We start from the raw sequence: 20,406 nt of genomic DNA, 5'->3' as shown, positions 1-20,406 counted from the left end.
TTTTGAATCGAAACATTCAATAAGAGAACTAGAGAATTCTGCAATACCACAATAAAAATTAATAATTCAATTATAAATGTAGCAATACCCATAGACATTATCAGTATCCATTGATAAACAACCTTAGGTGAGGAATTTCAGATAGTTTGGGATAAGATCCTGTATAAAATGCAAGGTTAGGTGTGAATAACTTTATTAATGATGACTGGATAATACATGTCTTCCTGTGTCAAAGGTAACTGTTTTAGTGTTGCAAGTACTCTTTCCACACTACAATGACTCTGGAGTAGATGTAGGAGTGTAGTTGTAAATGAAAATATCCTTCTTCACAAACGGGCGCATAAGCAAATGTGGCGAAGAAAGCTGATGGTGCCTGGCTAGCAAAAGAGATAGTGTCTGCGGTCTTAAAGGCTTGAAGATGAACAAGCGGCCATCTAGCTCAGAAGCAACAAAGCCCACATGGAAGAAGCACACCAGCCTGTGCGATCACGAGGTGTCGAAGGGATCAGGTATAAGGCATCATAAAAAAAAATCACCACAGTGAATGAAGGGGGAAGTACAGAGTGGAGACCCAAAGCCCATTTGTCGGCCAATGGAGATCCCCTCACAGAGGGGTCTAGAGGAGGAGATCAGTCAGTCAGGGTGCAATGTAGTACCGATGAAGAATACAGCTTTCCTTCAGTTCCTAAATGCTTCCTCTCCCTCCCCCCACCCACTACCATGATCCAAATTCTACCTTGCAAGTCTGGATAGAGCAGAGGTTGTACACTGGTGCAGACAGGAGCTGGAGGCATAGGGAATCCAGGGTGGATCGTACCTTCAGGGTCAGGGGTGTAAGGGGTGATACTGGGAGGGTAGAAGGTGAGTGGGTTGGAAAGGGGGAACCAATTACAAGGATCTACATGTGACCTCCTTCCTGGGGGATGGACAACAGAAAAGTGGGTGAAGGGAGACTCTGGATAGGGCAAGATATGACAAATTAATAATTTTTAAATTAACAAGGGCTCATGAGGGAGAGGGGACCAGGGAGGGAGGGGATAAAGGACTTGATGAAAAGGACTTAAGTGGAGAGCAAATGCTTTGAAAATTATTAGGGCAAAGAATGTACAGATGTGCTTTATACAATTGATGTATATGTATGGATTGTGATAAGAGTTGTATGAGTCCCTAATAAAATGTTAAAAAAAGAAGAAAAAAAGAAAATCTCTTCCTTCTTAGTGACTCACAAAATCCATTCCTATTGACAGCACACATTGAATGGGAGCCACTTTTGGCTGAATTCACTGAGATTGCTAGTATCACCTGGCCTTCAAACTTTTAAATATCTAATAATTTTCCGTAATCTATTGCAGAAGAGAAAATGTGTATCTGACAATTTAAGTATTCTTGGTTTTGCTCTGAGTGTCTTAGAAAGATGTAAGTCCCTGAGAGTAGAGGGTCACTGCCTCTATTTTTAAAGTCATCCTCAATCTTTTCATGTCTACTTCCTCAACCATCTTCTTCATTACTTTCTGTGTCCTGAAAGAACAGGAGCTTGGTCTTGGAGAATGGAAAAACCATGGACGGGAATGTGTTCTCTGAGGGACAAGCCAACGTCCTCATCCCAGATTCACTCCTTTTAAACTTTATTACAAAGTTACCACTCGGATGCAAATCTCCACATAGTCCAGTGCATATAGTCTCATGATCTATTTATTCAAATTTATGTCTTACACACGCTGATTAATATACCTGGGATAATAGGCCTCACTGCCAATATGTCAGTTTCTTCCTCTTCTTGGGGGCAACTCTCAGAGGTAAAACGCTCAGGGATTGAAATGTGAGGTTTTTGTGACTACTTTATCTGTGCACCTGGTTCATTGTCTCCAGGAGCAGCATTTTCAAATAGAGGCCCTCCTTCTGCTGATAAAAAGCACCCCAATCCCAACAATATAGTTCTTGGAGAAGATCCTCAGTGCTATAATCTCCAAGTGCCCCCACTTTGCAATTTGTATGAACACAGAATCATCATGGAGTCTGTAGTCTGTACTAAGCTGGGTTTTTCAGGCAGCTATTTTAATAAGTAATTTTATTGAGAGCAAGTGTGTGTAAGTGGGGATGAGTGGCAGGCATTTGACATGTGTGATGGTTTTCATGCATGGTATATACAGTGTTTGCAAATGTCAACTGTTATGTGCAACTGGTTGAGTCTGAAGGAGACTTGAGGGAGCATAAGACATCTTTGAGATTCTACTGTGCAAACTCTGGATTCACTTTTAGTAGCTCTTCCATGACCTGTATCAGCCATGTTCCAGCCTGCAGTGGGTTTCATTAGTACTGTTGATATCCCATGGTATACAAATTCCATGAAAGCTGGTTTACCATCTCCAGAGAAATTACCAAGAACACACCGCGTATCAGTGAAAGGACAGTCTAAAAGTCAATCACACGTCCATATATAATGGTGGGGAAGACACACGGAGAGAAGTCAAAGTGTGTACAGGTACAAACATCCTATGCAGGGAGGGAGCAGTGTTGCAGGGCTCTGTAAGGGCATGAAATGAATGAAAGATTCTGGCTCATGAGCATCTGGAGAGGGAATTTCTAGTCAGGGTTTCTATTGTGAATCAGGGGTTCTTCATCTCAGTTTCCCGCTAGGAATTTGTGGGGTTTTTTTATGATTCAGTGCCTAGACTTAATATCTGTGAATTCACAGTTGTATTGTAAGAAAACATTCTGATAGAGAGAAAAACAGCTAACAAAAATGAGCTTGTTCCATAGGGAGTAGAAATTTTCCAGGGGTGATCAGCATGTATTTTGAGAAGGTCAGTGTGTTAGTCCTGGTGGACTGGAAAAACAAATTCATAGACACTCCTACATGTATAGGAAAAAGCTTTACATAAAAAGCACTGGTACAGTGAGGAAACATACCAGTCCAGTCCAGATCAAGCCTGTAAGCCCAATATTAGCCCATATGTCTGATACCATTCTGTAAATTCCTCTTCAGACTCATGCAACACATGGTACAACGCTGAGTGCAAGAAGATCACAGGCTAGTGCGTAGAAAGTCTTGTGGATCCAGTGGCATTAGAAGCATCTTAGTGCTGGAGTGGATCTCCACGTGGCTCCTCCAGCTCCAAGGTTCTGGCTGCCATTAGCATAACTCCATGTGGCTTGTCAACAGCAATGCCTCACAGGGAGAGTGTATCTAGCCTTAAGTGAGCTATTTATCTCCTTCACACCTCCAAATGAGGTCATTAAGGTGCGACCTGATTGACAGGCTAGACTCCACCCCTCGCAAGTTGACAAGAGATCATGTAACTGCCAGTCAAGATATCTTTCAGGCAGACTCAGTGGATTGCCTGGGTAGTGTTAACTGTTAAGGACTCAACTAATGGCTGTAAAGTTGGTGGTTTGAAACTTGGTGTCATTGATTCAAGTACAATATAGTGTAAAAAGTTGCTTTTCACCCAATCTAAAATTCTGTTGACATTGATCAGTTCCAACTCATAGTAATCCTAGAGGGCAGACTAGAACTGCTCCTATAAGATTTCCAAGCCTGTATTTCCTTATGAGATTATTCTACCACAAATTCTCCCACAGAGCAGTTGGTAGGTCTGAATGTTTGAATTTTAATTTAACAGCTAAGCAAGTCACCACTGTCCTACTAGGGTTGGTAGTTCTAACCTATTTATCAGTGATTTTTTAAAAATGTTATATTCTGTCGAACAATCATCATAGTTTAGAAAACTGTATATCATGATGCCTTGCTGTTTTTCTTCCAGACTCTTTCCCTAGTTCAGGGGTCAGCAAATTTATTTTTTTGAAAAAGACCTCTGAAAACCATGATTTGTGATTCTATTGGTCATATAGTCTTGGAGACAATTATTCAACCTTACTGATTGTGAAAACAGCAGCAGGCAGTAGAGAAGGACATAGCTGTGTGCTAATAGAATGTTCTTCACAAAGACAGGCACTGGGCCATGAGCCTGTTACCCAAAGCCCTACACTGAGGTTCTGTGTATGTAACAGATGATGGTCAGTTTCTTTTCTAAAAACACTTATTGGAATTTCAAGCACATATGATACAATTCAATCGTATCAAGAAGAGGCATACACATCAGACTTCTCTGCAGTAGGAGCAGCTAGCCTGCCACTACTCCTCATCCCCTAAAAATTTTCGCCAGCGCCGAATTCTTCTCTACCCCTCCCCTGGTCAGGAGCGCCTCCCAGCTGATGAGGTGACTCTTGTCTGTGGCTCAGAAACAGCACAGACACTGACAGAGGGGCGCTTTAGCAGCTTGGCAGCCCCACATTCCCTCCTCACTGATTCCTAGTCACAGCTTCCCAACCAGCACAATCTTAAGGGACATTGACACAGCAGCCAAGCTCATTGGGACCAGGACTGGAACAGTTGGAGTGGTATCTCTGGAGCCGGCATTGGGACTGGGTTTGGGAGCCTCATCCTGGGTTATGTCAGGAACCCTTCTCTGAAGCAGCCACTCTTCTACGCGGTCCTGAACTTTGCCTTCTCGAAGGCCCTCAGGCTTTTCTGCCTGATGGTGCCCTTCCTCGTGCCTTTTGACATGTGAAGGAGCTGTCACCAACCCCCACATTTCTCTGTCCCACATCTGTCTACCCAATATGTTCCTTTCCCTGTACCTCCCCGGGCAGCCTGGGGAAAATAACTGGCTCATGGTTTGACAGAGAGAAGACAATCAACTACTGTATTAATAAAGATGTTTCTTTTTTTAAAAAGTGGGGGGCATACAATCATTATCAATATCGATTAAAAGTTTCTTCTTTGCTGTTCATATCATTTTTATTTTGGCAAAATGTACGCAGCAAAACATTCTCCAATTCAACCACTATTATATGTACAATTGAGTGTCTTTGATTATACTCTTCATGTTTACAACCATTATTGATATCCTTTTCAAAATTATCCCGCCACCACTAATATAAACTGAACATCCCCTAAGCAACAACCCTATCTGCTTCACCCATGGCAACTACTGGTTAATCTTTCTTTTTAAAAAATAGATGTATATAATATTCACATATCATACACTCTCATAGCTAAATATTTTAAGTGTTTTAAAATATATATATGCATATATATCATAATGAATTTTTATATTGCCTCCCCCTCCCACAGTCATTGTTTGCTCCCAAAATGTCCTCACCCTTCCTACTCCTCTGCTCCCCAAGGGCCCAACAGACCATTGTATCAGTTATTGTCTCTATGGATCTGCACTGTCTGTGCTTTACAAATTTGGAAACCCAAAAACAACAACAACAAATAAATAAATAAAACAGCAAGAAGAAAATAATAATATTAAGATAAAAATTAAAATAAAGAGTTTTAAAGAAAGGAAAGACTACCATCAATATTTTAAAGTTCAGCAAACAAAAAATTCGTCATGGAACAAGTGAGAAATACTTTACCTTAGGACAAATTCTGGTTGGATCAAGAGGTGGGTCAACTGACCAATTATCATGTTATGCCATGGTCCAATTCACCATGATGAAGGTAACAATCATCTCTGATAGTAAAGCTTTTCAAAGGGATCTGACAGAGGTTTGCTATGCCTAGATATCCTTCAGCTAGATTTTTTTGAGTTCTCACTGTTCACCTACACTTCAACAAATTGGATGTTCATAATTTGAGCTCTGAATCTTTTTCCTTCATCATATTTGAATTTAATTGTCACTATTTTTGGATCACACATGCTGGTGTGCTTCTTCATTTTGGACTTACTTGAAACCTCACTTAGATGGCTGCTTGTTTGAAGACAATTCTTTAAGACCCCAGATAATTGATAGCCTGGCACCATCTGCTTTTTTCACCACACTTTGCTGTAATACCCTTATCTTCATTGATTTTCCAATGAAGGTAAGTATTGAGCAGAGCCATGTAAAGATCCTGTACACAGAATATGATCAACTAGAGGATAGATCTAGCTACACCTTGTCATAAACCATGGGTACCTCTACCGAGTGCCTGGAAAGTGAACATGTGAAACCCTACAACTGTATTGGTCTGGGAGGATGAGAAAAACAAATTCATAGACATAAATGTATATAAGATAGAAATTTATATCAAAGAGCAATTGTGCATTAAGAAAGCATACCAGCCCAGTCCAGTTCAACTCCCTAAGTCTGTTATTAGCCCACATATCCGATGCTAGACTATAAATTTCTCTTCATACTCACGCAACATATGCAATGATGCAGAATGCAGGAAGAGCACATGCCAGTGGGTGGAAAGTCTTGTGGATCCAGTGGAGGTGGAAACATCTCAACCCTGTCAGGGGTCTCCACGTGGCTCTTTCAGCTCCAGGGCTCTAGTGTAGCTCCATGTGTCTTGTTCTCAGGAATGTCTCACAGGGCGTGAACCTGTGTCCTGCCTCCGGCGAGCTATTTATCTCCTCAGCGCCTCCAAATGATGTCATCAAAATGCACCCGGATTGACAGACTAAACTCCACCCCTTCACTCTTAACTCTCAAATTGACAACAGATTATGCAACTACCACAACAACCATGGAGGCAGATGAAGAGGAAGGCAGGAAAAGAGAAGTAGGAACCTTTTCTATTTGTTTCCTACCTTACTTATTTTTATCTTTATGTTATTATTTTTCTTTATGTTTCATTTTATCTTTGTTTTTAATTGTTTTTGTTGTTGTCTCCCTGTTTGGAAGTAAAGAAGAAGTGGATACATAGAGACAATAACTGAGGCAATGGTTTATAAGGAAGGGGGAGGGGAATTGGGGAGCAATCAGTGGATCTGTGAGACAGGAGGGAGCATTAAGCTTATTTTGATGATGGGCTTACAATTCTTTTTTAGAAGCGTTTTAAGTATGGAAATATAAATGTTATATCAGGAACATTACTAACGAAAGAAAAGAAGGAAAGCGAGCAAAGCTTGATCTATGGTTAGCATGTGTGAAGGGGAAGAGTTTTTGCTTAGGGGGCAGTGAATTAACGTTAATGACGGTAGAACAATATGAAGGGGGATAGTAATGGTTGTAAAGCATGAAAAGAATACTCAATGGTACTGAATTACACATGTAGAAGTTGTTGAACTGGTGAAAGTTTTGTTGTATACATTTTTGCAAGTATGTGAAATATATTACAAGAATAATGATTATGGAGGGGGAGAAATTGTTCTATATTGACTGTGGTAAAGATTATACAACTCTTCTTGATATGGTTGAAGTATTGAATTATATGATAAGTGGAAAAGTGCCAATAAAGTGTTTTGCTTTGTTTTTAAGAAAAGTGGACACTCAAAAATGTTCAACATTTTACCTTCCACTTTAACTCAACAGCCTGCATATCTCATGGGCTCTGTCCTAAGGGTAGAACTGGGCTGCCCAGAGAGAAAGTGGAACATTCCTAGGACAATAGTATCCCCAGGAATTCCCTTCATTATGGCTCACACCTCAGGCCAACTGCCTGCATTTCTACAAATCTACACATGGTTTTCAGGAAGGACTTGTTTGTCCACAGTCAGTGCAAATGATGAAGGGTAGAGATTGACCTTGCATAACAGGGGTCTGGAAAATCCCCTCTAGAGGCCATTACTGCTCCTACTCAGAGCCATCCTCTTTCTGCTTCCATAAGCACAGCACATGTGAATCACCTACAGTAAAATGTGGTAACAGAGCTCCAAGTCACACATGAAAGTCAGGCTTCTTAGGCCTTCATCCTTACCATATTGATCATAGATGTCTGTGGAGGTGACACCCTTCTGGATTCTTCTTGGTGACATGAATGTCCTACCCTGTAAGCACCTTCATGTCAAAAGCAGTGCTTTTCATCTTAGAATGGTTTTAAATTATATTTCCCCCTTATTTCTAGGTGTGATCGTGCAGGTAGACCTGCTACAGACCAGTCATGAGTTGGGAAAGCTATGTGCTATGTCTCAAAGTGCTATGTCTAGCTTCCAGGTCTGAAGATATCAAGTTTCTAGATCTAAAAGGCTCTGGGAAACACAACCTGTATTAGATGGCACAGAAGCCTTGTGATGAGTCTTAGCAACAACTAAATTTTCACATATTGATGCATTGCAACCACTATAGCTCAACCAGCTGCATGTGTTTTAATATGAAACCTGAGGACACTGACATGTAAAATGTAGGAAACATACCAGGAGACACAATGAAGGCTTAATGGTCAAACATCTCAAGCATCACAACACTAATTGGGCAGCAGAGGGAGCTCAGGGTACATGGGAGATAGTCTTTTCCACTGGAGCAGGTGCAAGGGATGCCAAGTGTTTGTTTGCTCTTGCGTTTGGAGTTTCCCAATTCACCCATGTAGAGAACCACTTTAAGGACACTTCAGCAACTAGGTCGCATGCCTCTTATTTTCCTAGAGGGCAGATCCTAAAAATTAAAAGCCCATGTTCTTCCTGAGAAGACAGGGGAGAAAGAAATCACACCGGTGACAAGTTGAAATCAATCTCAGAAGGACCGGTAGTCTCACTATGTCGTTAAATTCTGACCTCCATGTGCTTCAGTCAACACAATCAGTTTCTGTCCATCCTAATTCTTTTTTCCAAATTACTGTAGGCTGAAACTGTATGTGTGTGAATCCCAGCCCAAGTATCTCCTGTGAAGAGAAAACCAAATCTGATTTTACCATTTCTGAAATAATTGACAGTTGTATTTTTGAAACATGGAGAAACTGACATTTTGAGATTCTTTTTTTTTTTTGGCTCTTTTCAGTTTATTGCATGAAGGAGTTACACTAGTCCAAGTTAAAAGTGGACCCCAAATGGTTACATCATACAAGCTGTGAGGTTTTAAACTTGTGACAAGGGACAGAGGGAATTTTTCTACTCATTGCAAGGAAATCCTCACTTAAGCTTCCGTGAGCCACAAGCACTTAAAACCCATGAACCTTCAGCTGGTCGTCCTTAGCCAGTCCAATCTCTACAAGGAACTGGCATATGTTCTTGCGCTGGTCACCCTGGAGCTGAATCACTTCTCCATATTCTGGATGCTCAATCACAGTACCATTGCAGGCAAATTTCTTCTTAAAGGCCTTCACTAGCTTCTTTTTGTCGTAGTCATCAGCGATCCCTTGGACAGTGGTCAGGGTCTTCCTGCCGTTGCGCTGTTGAATTCTTATATGGATATAATACTCTGTCCCCGCAGGCAGCAGGTCATCACCCTTACTTGCATCAGCAAAGGGGTCGAAAGAGTGGAGGTTCTGGATAGCGGACATACGATACGATTCCTTTTCCTCGGTGGAAACGGCCTGCGGAAGGCGGCGGCTGGAGAAGGCGGGCAGGGGGGATGGAGCATCGGGAAACGAGGGGGCTCAAGGGGGAGGCTGCTGAGTCCTCGGCGGCGGCTCAGTGACTGGGGCCGACATTTTGAGATTCTTAATAAAGCATCAAAGTATCTCAAAGTCATTACAAATCATATAATGGGGCTGGCCCCAATCCCAACTATGTGGACTCTCCCCTTTCCCTTCCCCCCGACCCCCACCCACAGAAGGCACTTCAGAGGACAGCACTGAATCTGAAGCTTGGGGAAAGGAGCATGTCTGATTAGAGCACACAGGAGAAACAAAGAGGGTAGGAGAGTGAGAAGAACACATTCTGACCTACTAATCCCCCAGGACAATATTGCTGCTCCCAGCAGACAATGCACAGAGAGGATTATAGGGCCGGTCCCAACACAAGACATGATGTCCCTAACTGAACCGTATCACTATGGGGACAACACTGGAGACTCAGTGTGGGACTTGTGTCTGATCTGACCCCATCACATTAGGGAAAAAATAAGGGCATGCAACAGCAAGGGAAGCAAAGCAATAAAAACCCTGGGGAATACAAAAATTAGACTTTGGGAACAGAGTGTGGCATACCACCCCTTCAGATTCGACTGGAAAACATTCCTGAAAGTCTAAAAATAGACCTGGAATGATTCATAGCCTTTTCTTGTTTTGTCATTGGCTAACTTTTTGTTGTTATTGCTGTTTGTTTGGTTGGTTTTGTCTTCCTTTGTTGTTTTCTTTGGATTTGCCTTGTTTTTGTGCTTATTAATGTCTCTGCTTATCCATCTAGATATAAGACGGGATAAACAATCAAGAGAAGGAAAAAATAGGACCAGTGGTTCCTGAGGTGGGGAGGGGGACATGGGAGAAGGAGAGATGGGAGAAAAGAAGGGAGGGGGGTCAAACAACCCAAGGACAAGTTAAGAACAAATGAACTAAAATCGATGAAGAAAAGGCATAGGATGCCTAGTGGGGATTAATCAAAGGCAAAATAAGAGTGAGGAATTACTGAAACCCAAATGAAGGCCAAACATGGTAGTGGGGCAAGAGGAAAGTAAAAAGAAATAGAGAAACAAACTAGGAGGCAAAGGGTATTTATAGAGGTCTAAATATAGGCATGTACCTATGTAAATATATTTTTATATAATGGTAGGGAAATAGATGTGTGCACTTATATTTATATGTTAGGTAGTAAGGTTGAAGATGCAAAGTGGGCCTCAACTCAATACTCCCCAAATGCAAGAATACTTTGTTCTAAAGCCCAGCATTCTGTGATGCTCACTTTCCCAACACGATGGTGGGAGACAAATTCGGTGTAGAAGCAAATGTGGTGAAGAAAGCTGATGGTGCATGGCTATCAAAAGATATATTGTCTGGGGGCTTAAAGGCTTGAAGATAAACAGACATCTAGCTGAGAAGCAAAAAAGCCCACATGGAAGAAGCAGACCAGCCTGTGTGATCATGAGGTGTACATGTGATCATGTATCAGGCATCAAAGACCCAGAACAAGAAAAAAAATCATATCTTTGTGAATGAAGAAGAGTGTGCAGTGGAGACCCAAAGCCCATCTATAGACAATTGGACATCCCCTTACAGAAAGGTCAAAAGAAAGAGAAGAGCCAGTCAGGGTGCACTACAGCACCGATGAAACAAACACCTTTCCTCTAGTTCTTTAATGCTTCTCCCCCCACTATCATGACCTCCATTCTAGCATACTAATCTGAGTAGACAGAACATGTACACTGCTACCGATAAGATCTCGCAACACAGGGAATCCAGGACCCCTCAGGGCCAATAATGAGAATAGGGATACCAAGAAGGTAATGGGAAAGTGGGAGTAGAAAGGGGAAATCAATCACAAGGATTGACATATAACTCCCTCCCAGTGGGACAAACAGAAAGTGGGTGAAGTGAGACAGCGGACAATGAAAAATATTAAAATAATCATTTATAATTTATCAAGGTTCATGAAAGAGGGAGAGTGGGAGAGGGAGGGGAAAATGAGGAGCTGATATCAAGAGCTCAAGTACAAAGCAAACACTTTGAAAATGATGATGGCAGCATATGTACAAATATGCTTGACAATGGATGAATGCATGGATTGTGATAAGAGCCATAAGAGCCCCCAATAAAAGAGAAAGCATTGATATTATAAAGCGTAATACCTAGATTTGGAGAGCACAATCAACTCCCTGAGCATGGGAGACTTCCTCGAGTTTTTGGAAGATGCCCTGGAAACGTCCCAATGTGTTATCAAAATTCACAAACAGCCTTGGTTTCTCTGGGAGATGTAGAGACCTTCTACAGAACTTCTAGGTTTAACTCAGTACCTTAAAATTCTTGGTGTGCAAAAGCCTTGTGAGGAGACAGCAAGTTTGATTCAAGACAGGACAAACCTGCAGAGAATGAGCGAGAATCAGGAGCCACTGTCATATCCAGCTCTAGGGGACAATTAAGGGCGGTCCAGAAGGGACTTGGGAGGGTTTTCCTTTTAGCATGTGAATTTTCTTTTCCAAAAGATAATCTAAAACAGAATGAGACAAGGGAAGCTTGTTTCAGATTAAATACATATTTCTACGGGGAATATTTAACTGCATCAAGAAAAGTATATAATAAACACCACATTTGGTGGGGTGCACATTTCAAGGCAGTGTCTGTAACTGTAGGTTGACATTTCCATTAAGTCAATCCTTTCTCATAACAACCGTATAGAATAGGACTGCCCTTGTAGGCTTCTGTGTCTGTAAACCTTCATGGGTGTGGAGAGCATTCTTTCCCCTGCAGAGCCATTGGCGATTTAGAATGACTGACCTTGTGTTTAGCAGCACACTGCATAATGAACCCCACACGCAGGGCATTCCAAGATATATAGAACATCCTTATCTACTCTTGGAGTGACTCTCTCAGAAGTCATTCAACATAACTTATGACTATGTAGGCAGAAGGTATACAAATAGACCCCTCCCCTGCTGAGGAAAACCATCCATGTCCCAACTCTGAAGCTCTTAGACAGGTGCTCCACCTCTGGAATTCCAAGGTACCCCCATTCAAGACTGAACAAATCAAGTCACAATGGAATCTCTATTGAGCTCAATTTTCCTTTTTGGAATTTCAAAAGGTGCTTTGATGGAGAAAAATTGTGTATGAGGGGGCATGAGTGAGAGGCAGTAAATTGTTATGATTTTCATGATCAGGATGTCTGTGTGTTTGCAGGTGTCCTGTGTGAGGTGGAGCTACGGCTTCTGAGGGAGACTTGAGGCAGCCTGAGGCTTCTCTGAGACTCTGTCCTGCAGTCTCTGCATTCATTGACTGTTTTATAATATACACTGGTCTGCCTAGCCACGGAGAAGGGGCGGCAGTGGGTTTCATGCATTAATAGTGTTGGTAGGACTCTCCAAAGGGCCAATTCACCATCTCCAAAGACAATGGTAAGGACATCCTATAACTTCAAATGGTCGAACAGAACTTCAAGGACACAGCTTTGTATTTCTGTGCAAAAGATGCACAGTATGGTAGTTACATAATCTGGTGTAAATTTGGGACTTGAGAGGATAAACAGGGAAGGGTTGTGGTCTGTCAATTGGGTCATAGCCAATGAAGCCTCTGTGTGGGCATGGCCTTCTCCTGAGAATTCTGGGAAATCCCATATTCCATCTTGGAGGTGGAAGACACTCTCTCTAATCCCTGGGAGACACCCTACTACAAGGGAGACTCCCTGTGAGACATCCCTGAGTAGAAGCCACATGGACCTACCCCATGCAGCCCGGGGTGCTGGAGAAGCCATGTAGAGACCCGTGTCCACTGAAAAGCTTACAATGCCAAAGGATCCAAAGACTTTCTGCCCACTGGCCTGAAATCATCTTGCATTCAGGATCATTTTATGTATTACAAGGGTCTGAAGAGGACTTTATACATTGGTATCGGACATATGGGCTAATACTGGACTTATGGGCTTGGACCTGACTGGAGTAAGATGCTTTCTTAATGCACAATTGCCCTTTATATAAAAATATCTCTTATACACAATATGCATGTGTCTATGGATTTGTTTCTCTAGTCTACCCAGGCCAACACACACACAGTGAGGGTAAGTCAGAGTTAACGCAGACAAGAATGTACCCTAGTGGAAGAGATTAGGCTGCAGGGACCCCTCAGGATCTGCAGAGCACAGGACTCAGACCCAGGTGTAGGTCCAAATGAAGCTTCACTACTGGCTTCCTGTTGTGTCTGGGGATTCTTCTCCTTCTCAGTATCCCTCAGGGAATCGGTGCATCTCCTCACGTCTTTCTAAAACACTCACCCAATCTCCCTGCGATGATAGGATGGTTTTGAACTTAGCTTCTGTTTCGTTTTCCCCTTGAATCGCCCCAAATTTCCCATATAATTGGTAATTACTACATCTAGAATGATTCTGTTCAAATCATCGGCTTCATCAAAAAGTTTATCCCGTGCTTTGAATACCCCTCCTGTATTCCCTCCTTCCTCGGGACAACAGTCCCTGCTGTGCAAAGGATCTCACTTTATTATCTTTGTATGTGTATGTGTATGTGTGTATATATATATATATATATATATATATATATATTTCCAGACAACATACTACATGAACTTATCACCAGTAGCCCAATCCTCCATCAAGTCACCTCTCTCCATTCATCCAATCACAGACTTCTCTGAGTTCATTCATTTTATTAATTCACAGCTCCTGTCTGTCCTTGTCCACCACAGACTAATTTGAGAGTCAGTTTTTTTTCTCCAAAGGATGTTGAACTTAGCAGTTGTGCATATTGACACAAGATTGGGAAAAGGGAGACAAGACACATTTTATGCTTAGTCTCAACATGCCTCCACACACCTCACCTCGCTTCGTGCCCTATATCCCCTTGCGCATGGGCTATGCACGTCCTATTCTGTACAGGGCACCAACAGGTTCCCTTCAAGTTCTGTGGGTGGCTATGCCTCCACATATTATTGTGATCAGAATATCCTTCTCTAGCGACATGCCCAGGGACTGATTATCTGTCAATTTGCACTGTGACTGCTGCAGTTATAATCACGTATTTCTGAGTCAGACACACACAGGGGGAAAGGCTATGGGAACCCAGACACATACACCCATACAGGTATAGGGCGGGGCTCAGGGGTCACTCAAGCCCACAGATAACAGGGACCCTCGGGGGAGAAATGTAGAGGAGCCTAAGAAGGATTAGTTAAATTAGGTACCTATTTCCTCTACCTGCAGAGAAAATGTCTCTGCCACACACCTCCACATTCTTGTAGCTCAGTGTGTGTATATTCTTGTATGCACTTTGTCTGTGTTTTTGTGTGTGCTAGTACACACGAACTACTCTTTGCCTTAAGATGTTATACTATGTGACAGAACTTGTAGTCTGTTGTGCATTGATTTTATTATTATAATGCTAGTATATTTTAGTGTCTCTTTGGGTTATTTTTCTTTAGTAAATGCATGTGTATTTATTAACCTGAGGGTACTGTATGAAGATTTGTTAGTTCTAGTATATGTGCTGATTTGTTCATAGTAGGCATGTGTATGTTAATATGACTGTTAAAATACAAATGTCATTATGTGAGTTTCCTTCTTGCCTGTGTTCACTCCAACCCATGTGAGCTCTTCATCAAACTTTATGAGCTCACATCTCCTTGAATAAAATAATTTATTGAGTGTTAAGAAATTACTAAACTTGGGGGAATCCATTATAGGCCCATAGTAATATGCACAGCAGAGTATGCTAATCAGTGAAACTTCTTTTTGAAGTGGACAATAAGAAATAGAAGGACATGAACAGGAAATCCTAGAGGTGAACTAGTCAATGCAGAGACATCCTTAACTAAGAAACAGGCCCAGAGGGATGTTTATTTTCTCCTCTCTGCAGCTCTGGTGTTTATGATGGCAATGATAAAGCCTTTGTAAAAGAAATGCATGCTACACTCAAAGAATGCCTAGTTGTAGGTACATGGGTGATGCCAAGAGCCAAGGTGAATGCAGAAGTTTTAAGGTAAATGAGATGGATCAAGGAAAGGGATGACTTATCTTCCATCTTCTTTGCCCAGAGAATGGGGTTCAAGTTCTCTAAATAATGTTAACTGAGGAAAAACAACACAAACTATTGGAGAGGGCTTACTCCTATTCCTTTCAAACAGCTAAAAGAACTCAAGGTTGCTTGTGCCCAATATGGTCCACCTGCCCTTTTTACTCATTCTTTATTAGATACACTTTCCATTGTGGTACTTCCCCCTGCATAATGGAAACAATTGGCTTTTGGAAATGCAAATACTGCCTGCCAGGGAGCGCTGAGACCTTTTAGAAAAAAAGGGCAACCTGTCCAATTGTATCAGAATATGCTTGGACATTGGACCTTTCTTTACTCGGGGACTTGCGATAGCAGCTGCTTTGTAAGGAAAAAACAGTAAAGGAGGGTTAATGATATTATGGAATTTATGGGAGCCCTGCAGGTTGGGCTCCCTTCCCCCTCTGCTATTCCAGCCAATACACATAAGATCACTTTAGATTTAAAAGATTGTTTTTATACCATGCCCTTGGATCCAAATGATTGTAAAAGATTTGCCTTTAGTGTCCCTTCCACCAACTTCAAAGAGCCTATGAAGAGATATCATTGGCTTGTTTTGCCTGAAGGCATGGCCCCAACCCGCTATTATTATGGGGAGGAGGGCATGTTTGGGTTTTTACCCAGGATGCTGATGGAGCATGGGGGCTGCCTGAATGGTTGGTGCAGTTTGCAAAACATGTAGAAGGTAATTTGCCTCAGAGTGCTTCTAGGGGCATGGCACAGAGAGAAGTACTAGGCTTAAGTTTCTGATCCACCACTCTTACATCCTGCTGTCTGGGAAGGTCCGGAAATCAAGATGTGGGTTAATGACTCACGCCCTCCCTGTACAAAGTGAAGGAAATGTTATTTCACCCACTCCGCAGTCTTTTTCCTCATGTAGACTAGAGATTCAAAAGAATAATAAAACCGTATTGTGGAGATTGTGTCTCACAGACAAGCCCATCGGTATAACATCACAAAAGAGAGATTTATCATTGATTGGTCTGACAACCAGGAAAATACTCAAAAAATACTGCCAAATGGGAAAAGGGGCTGTCTGCAGGACTTTGTTGGTCAGACTCAGGTTTTCCACAAACTCAGTGGTGGAAAATAGGGGCTGCTTTGGGGGACATGAAGCTTATGGGCCCTTCCTCCAGACCACAGGGAAATGTTACTGCCTGTGTACCATCGCCTTATGTACTTTTGCCAGGGAATATTACTATAGATCATGATGATTCTAAGTTTAACAGGTCTTGTAATAACTGCAATTTGTCTAATTGTATTACCTGGTCCCCTGAAGGTATTGTCATCACCATTTTGTATTAAACTTCTTTTGCTATGCTGCCAGTGAATATTACTGGGCCTTGGTGTTCAGAAAGAGGGTTACAGGTATTACAAGAGATTGAAAAAGCATTAACCAGATTTAAGTGTTTTGTAGGCTCGCCTACAACAAGTATTTTAGCTATATTAAGTTTAGTTGCTACTGCTACTACTGCTGCGATTGTACTTTCACAAATCATAGAAACTGCCCACTGTGGAAATGAATTATCCAAAAATGTGACTGTGTTGGGTACTCAAGAAGCTATAGACAGGAAGTTTGAACAAAAAGTAAATGCTCTTTATGACACGGTCATATATTTAGGAGACGAGGTGCAGGGGCTTAAGGCCAGGTCTACTCTACAGTGCCATGCTGTACATACATGGATCTGTGTTACACCTAAATAGTATAGTAACAGTCAGTACAGCTGGATTAAAGTGTAGAATCATCTTCAATGTACTTGGCACAATGCTAAGGAGTCTTTAGATTTATTACAACTCCATCAAGAAATATTAGCCATAAAATATGCTAAGTCTCTTTATTTTGATGTTGACAAGGTTGCTGAGGATTGGCTCCAGCATTTTCAAGATTCTTTCCCTTCATTAGGAAATCTCAGAGGCCTACCTCACATGCTTTTTTCTCTAGTCACAGCGGGACTGTGTATATTGTTTATCTTATGCATACACCCTATGATACTGCACAAGGTAATGGTTGAATTATTGGCCTTAGGAACAAAGTTACATGAAGTACACCTGCGTACTTCACCCCCTCACCAAATGGGACTATAAGGCAGAGGCTGGTTAGTCAGACGGGTAAGATCAAGTCTGAGTCTCTCCCAACCTAAGACAGGTCATAGTCTCCTGCAGACTGTGACCGATGACAGGTAAGGGCAATTTCAGGACTTGACAACCTCAAACAGACACAGTGATCTGCTGACGTTTTGAGTAAAGGCGTCTTCAGTAAATAAAAAGGGGGAGATGTTGAAGGCCATTAAGACTCAGCTTTGAAATGGCTGAGAAGTCTCATGACCTGTGTCAGTGTTTGCTGATTTCTTCTGTGACTTTTCGTTTTTAACTTACTGTTAAGAACAAGAACAAAAAAAAAGAACAAGAAAGTATGCAAAGTCTGGGAAGATAGGTTAATTTTCTCAGGGATGTCAGGCTTAGCAGAAGACAGAATTGCTATGTGTATCAAATGTGCTTGCTTAACAATGAGATAATAAACCTGGGTTGTTTCTGCATGGATAAAAGGAGTATGTAAATAAACTTGAGGCTTCAGTATTCACTGTTGCCCTCCCAATTCTTTTAGTCTCTCCTTTTTACCCTAATAATCATTCCCCCTCTTTCAGGACTGTTTGACTCTTGAGCTTTCTCCGACAGCCCCTCCTTGATCAAAATTCTTAATCTGAAACTTGAGTAAATTTTAACGCCTTCCATAAAAAACATGGTTGGTTTACAGAAAAAAGACCAAATAAACAAAAACCCTGAATACTGAAAGTATAACAGTCAAGAGATCAATCATTGCATCAGATAAATCTGCTGAACAATGCCTCTTTAGAGTACTGAAAGGAAAAGATATTACCTCGAGGACTGGTTTCACCTGACCAAAGCATGCTACTGTCAATTGATTCATGTGCATTTGAAAGATGAACAAAGGAAGGCTGAAAAAAAAGAATGTATTAGAATTGTAGTTCTGGACAAGAATATCCCACATACCATGGACATGCAAAGGACAAACAAGTCTGTTTTGGAAGAAGTAATGTCAGAGTGCTACTTAGAGGTAAGGATGGTGAGAGTTCATATTATATACTTTGGACATATGTCAGAAAAGATCATTCCTTGAAAAGGATATTTTGTTTGGTAAAGATGAAGGGCAGTGAAAAACATGAATCCCTCTACCAAATGGATTAACAAAGTGACTGCGACAAATGGTTCACCCTCACATCATGGCCCACCAAACCCCAAGAATGATATTCCTGCTCAAATTGGCCAATGCACAGAGAGGACCATAGGGCCATCCCAACCACAAGACACGGCATCCCTCAATGACCCATAGCGCTATGAGGGACAACACTGTGGCACACTGTGGGAAATGTGCTCGATCTGACTCCACCAACTGGGGCAAAACTATAAGGGCATCCAACAGAGCAGCAAGAGGAGCAAAGCAATGAAGTGCCCGGGAAATACAAAAAAATAGACTGAGTGGCCAAGTCATGTTACCACATCAGACTCAACCAACAGTAAAATACTCCTAATAATTAACTAACAAACCTGGAGTGATTTCTAGTCTTTTCTCTTTTTTTCCAGTAGTTGTTTCCTTTTTTTTGTTGTTCTTTTGCTCTGTCTTGTTTCTGTGCTTATTATTGTCTCTGCATGTCTATCTAGATAAGATAGGCAGGATAAACACACCAGAGGGGACAACAATGGGGCTGATGGTTCTGGGGGGGATAAAGGAAACAGGGAAGTGGGGGAAAGGAAGTGGGTGTTAGCCTGGGGTCAAGGGCACAACAAGTGATCTAAAATCGATGTTGAGGAGAGTGTAGGATGCCTGGTAGGGCGTGATCAAGGGCAATGTAATGAGAGGAATTACTGAAAACTGATGAAGGCCAAACATGATAGTGGGACAAGAAGAAAGTAAAAGGAAATAGAGGAAAGAACTAAGAGACGAAGGGCATTTATAGAGTTCTAAATAAAGTCATTTACATATGTACACATATATGACGAAAGGGTAATAGATCTATGTACATATATTTAAATTTTAAGTATTAAAGTAGCAGATAAACATTGGACCTCTACTCCAGTACTCTCTCAGTGAAAGAAGACTTTGTTCTAATAACCTGGCATTCCGTGATGCTCAGCTTCCTGACACAATCGATTAAGAAAAAATGGTGCAGAAGCAAATATGGTGCAGAAAGTTGATGCTGCCTGGCTATCAAAAGATATAGCGTCTGGGGTCCTAAAGGCCATCTAGCTGAGAAGCTACAAAGTACACATGGAAGAAGCACACAAACCCATGTGGTCATGAGGTGTCAATAGGATCAGGTATCTGGCATCAGAGACACAGAACAAAAAATCCTATCAATTTGAAAGAGGGTTAGTGTGGAGTGAGACCCAAAGCCCATCTGTAGGCAATTGGACACCCCCTTACAGAAGGGTGTGTTATACAGAAACAAAACCAGGACACTTGTGAATATATATAGATATTTGCATACATGCATCTATTACATATACAATATATAATGATTATATGTAACCATTATATATTATTATATATTTTATATAATGGATAGACATATAAAGCACAAAAGAATATAGCAGCTAATTTGTTCACACAGCTGTACAGAGTGCTCAGTTCAACTCACTTCTGTGAAACATTTAATATACTGGAAGTCCTTCAATTCATGAGAGCCACTGGGGCCAAGTTCAAGGAAGCAGACAGGTGAGTCTTTATGTACAGCAATGCAGGCAGTCTGGACACAGGCAGCAAACAGAAGGGCAGATCATCAACAAAGAGCAAGACGATAGGATCCAACAGTCCCAAGCTCAAGTGATGCATACACCAACAACATGATGAAGCAGTTCTCAAAGGAACCTCAAGCTCTAGCGGCAGGATCCACAGGTTGGCAGTCCAACAGTTAGTGTAGCTCACAAGTTGTGGCAGAGAACTAGCAGGCGCACCCTGATCTGATCAGAAGAGAGCAAGAGAGAGAGGCAGGGTTTGCCTAGCCATTTATCTCTTTGCCCTGCAAT

General features: G+C 41.6%; 1 pseudogene; it reads right to left on the bottom strand.

The window, feature by feature from the left end:
• Positions 1-8,699: 8,699 nt before the first annotated feature.
• Positions 8,700-9,290, bottom strand: LOC142443271 (eukaryotic translation initiation factor 1 pseudogene; annotated as a pseudogene).
• Positions 9,291-20,406: the final 11,116 nt, after the last annotated feature.

This window comes from Tenrec ecaudatus, chromosome 3 (genome assembly GCF_050624435.1).
Source record: "Tenrec ecaudatus isolate mTenEca1 chromosome 3, mTenEca1.hap1, whole genome shotgun sequence".
NCBI lineage: Eukaryota > Metazoa > Chordata > Mammalia > Afrosoricida > Tenrecidae > Tenrec > Tenrec ecaudatus.
Note: the sequence above shows the minus strand (reverse complement) of the source record. Positions and strands in the feature narration are given on the sequence as shown.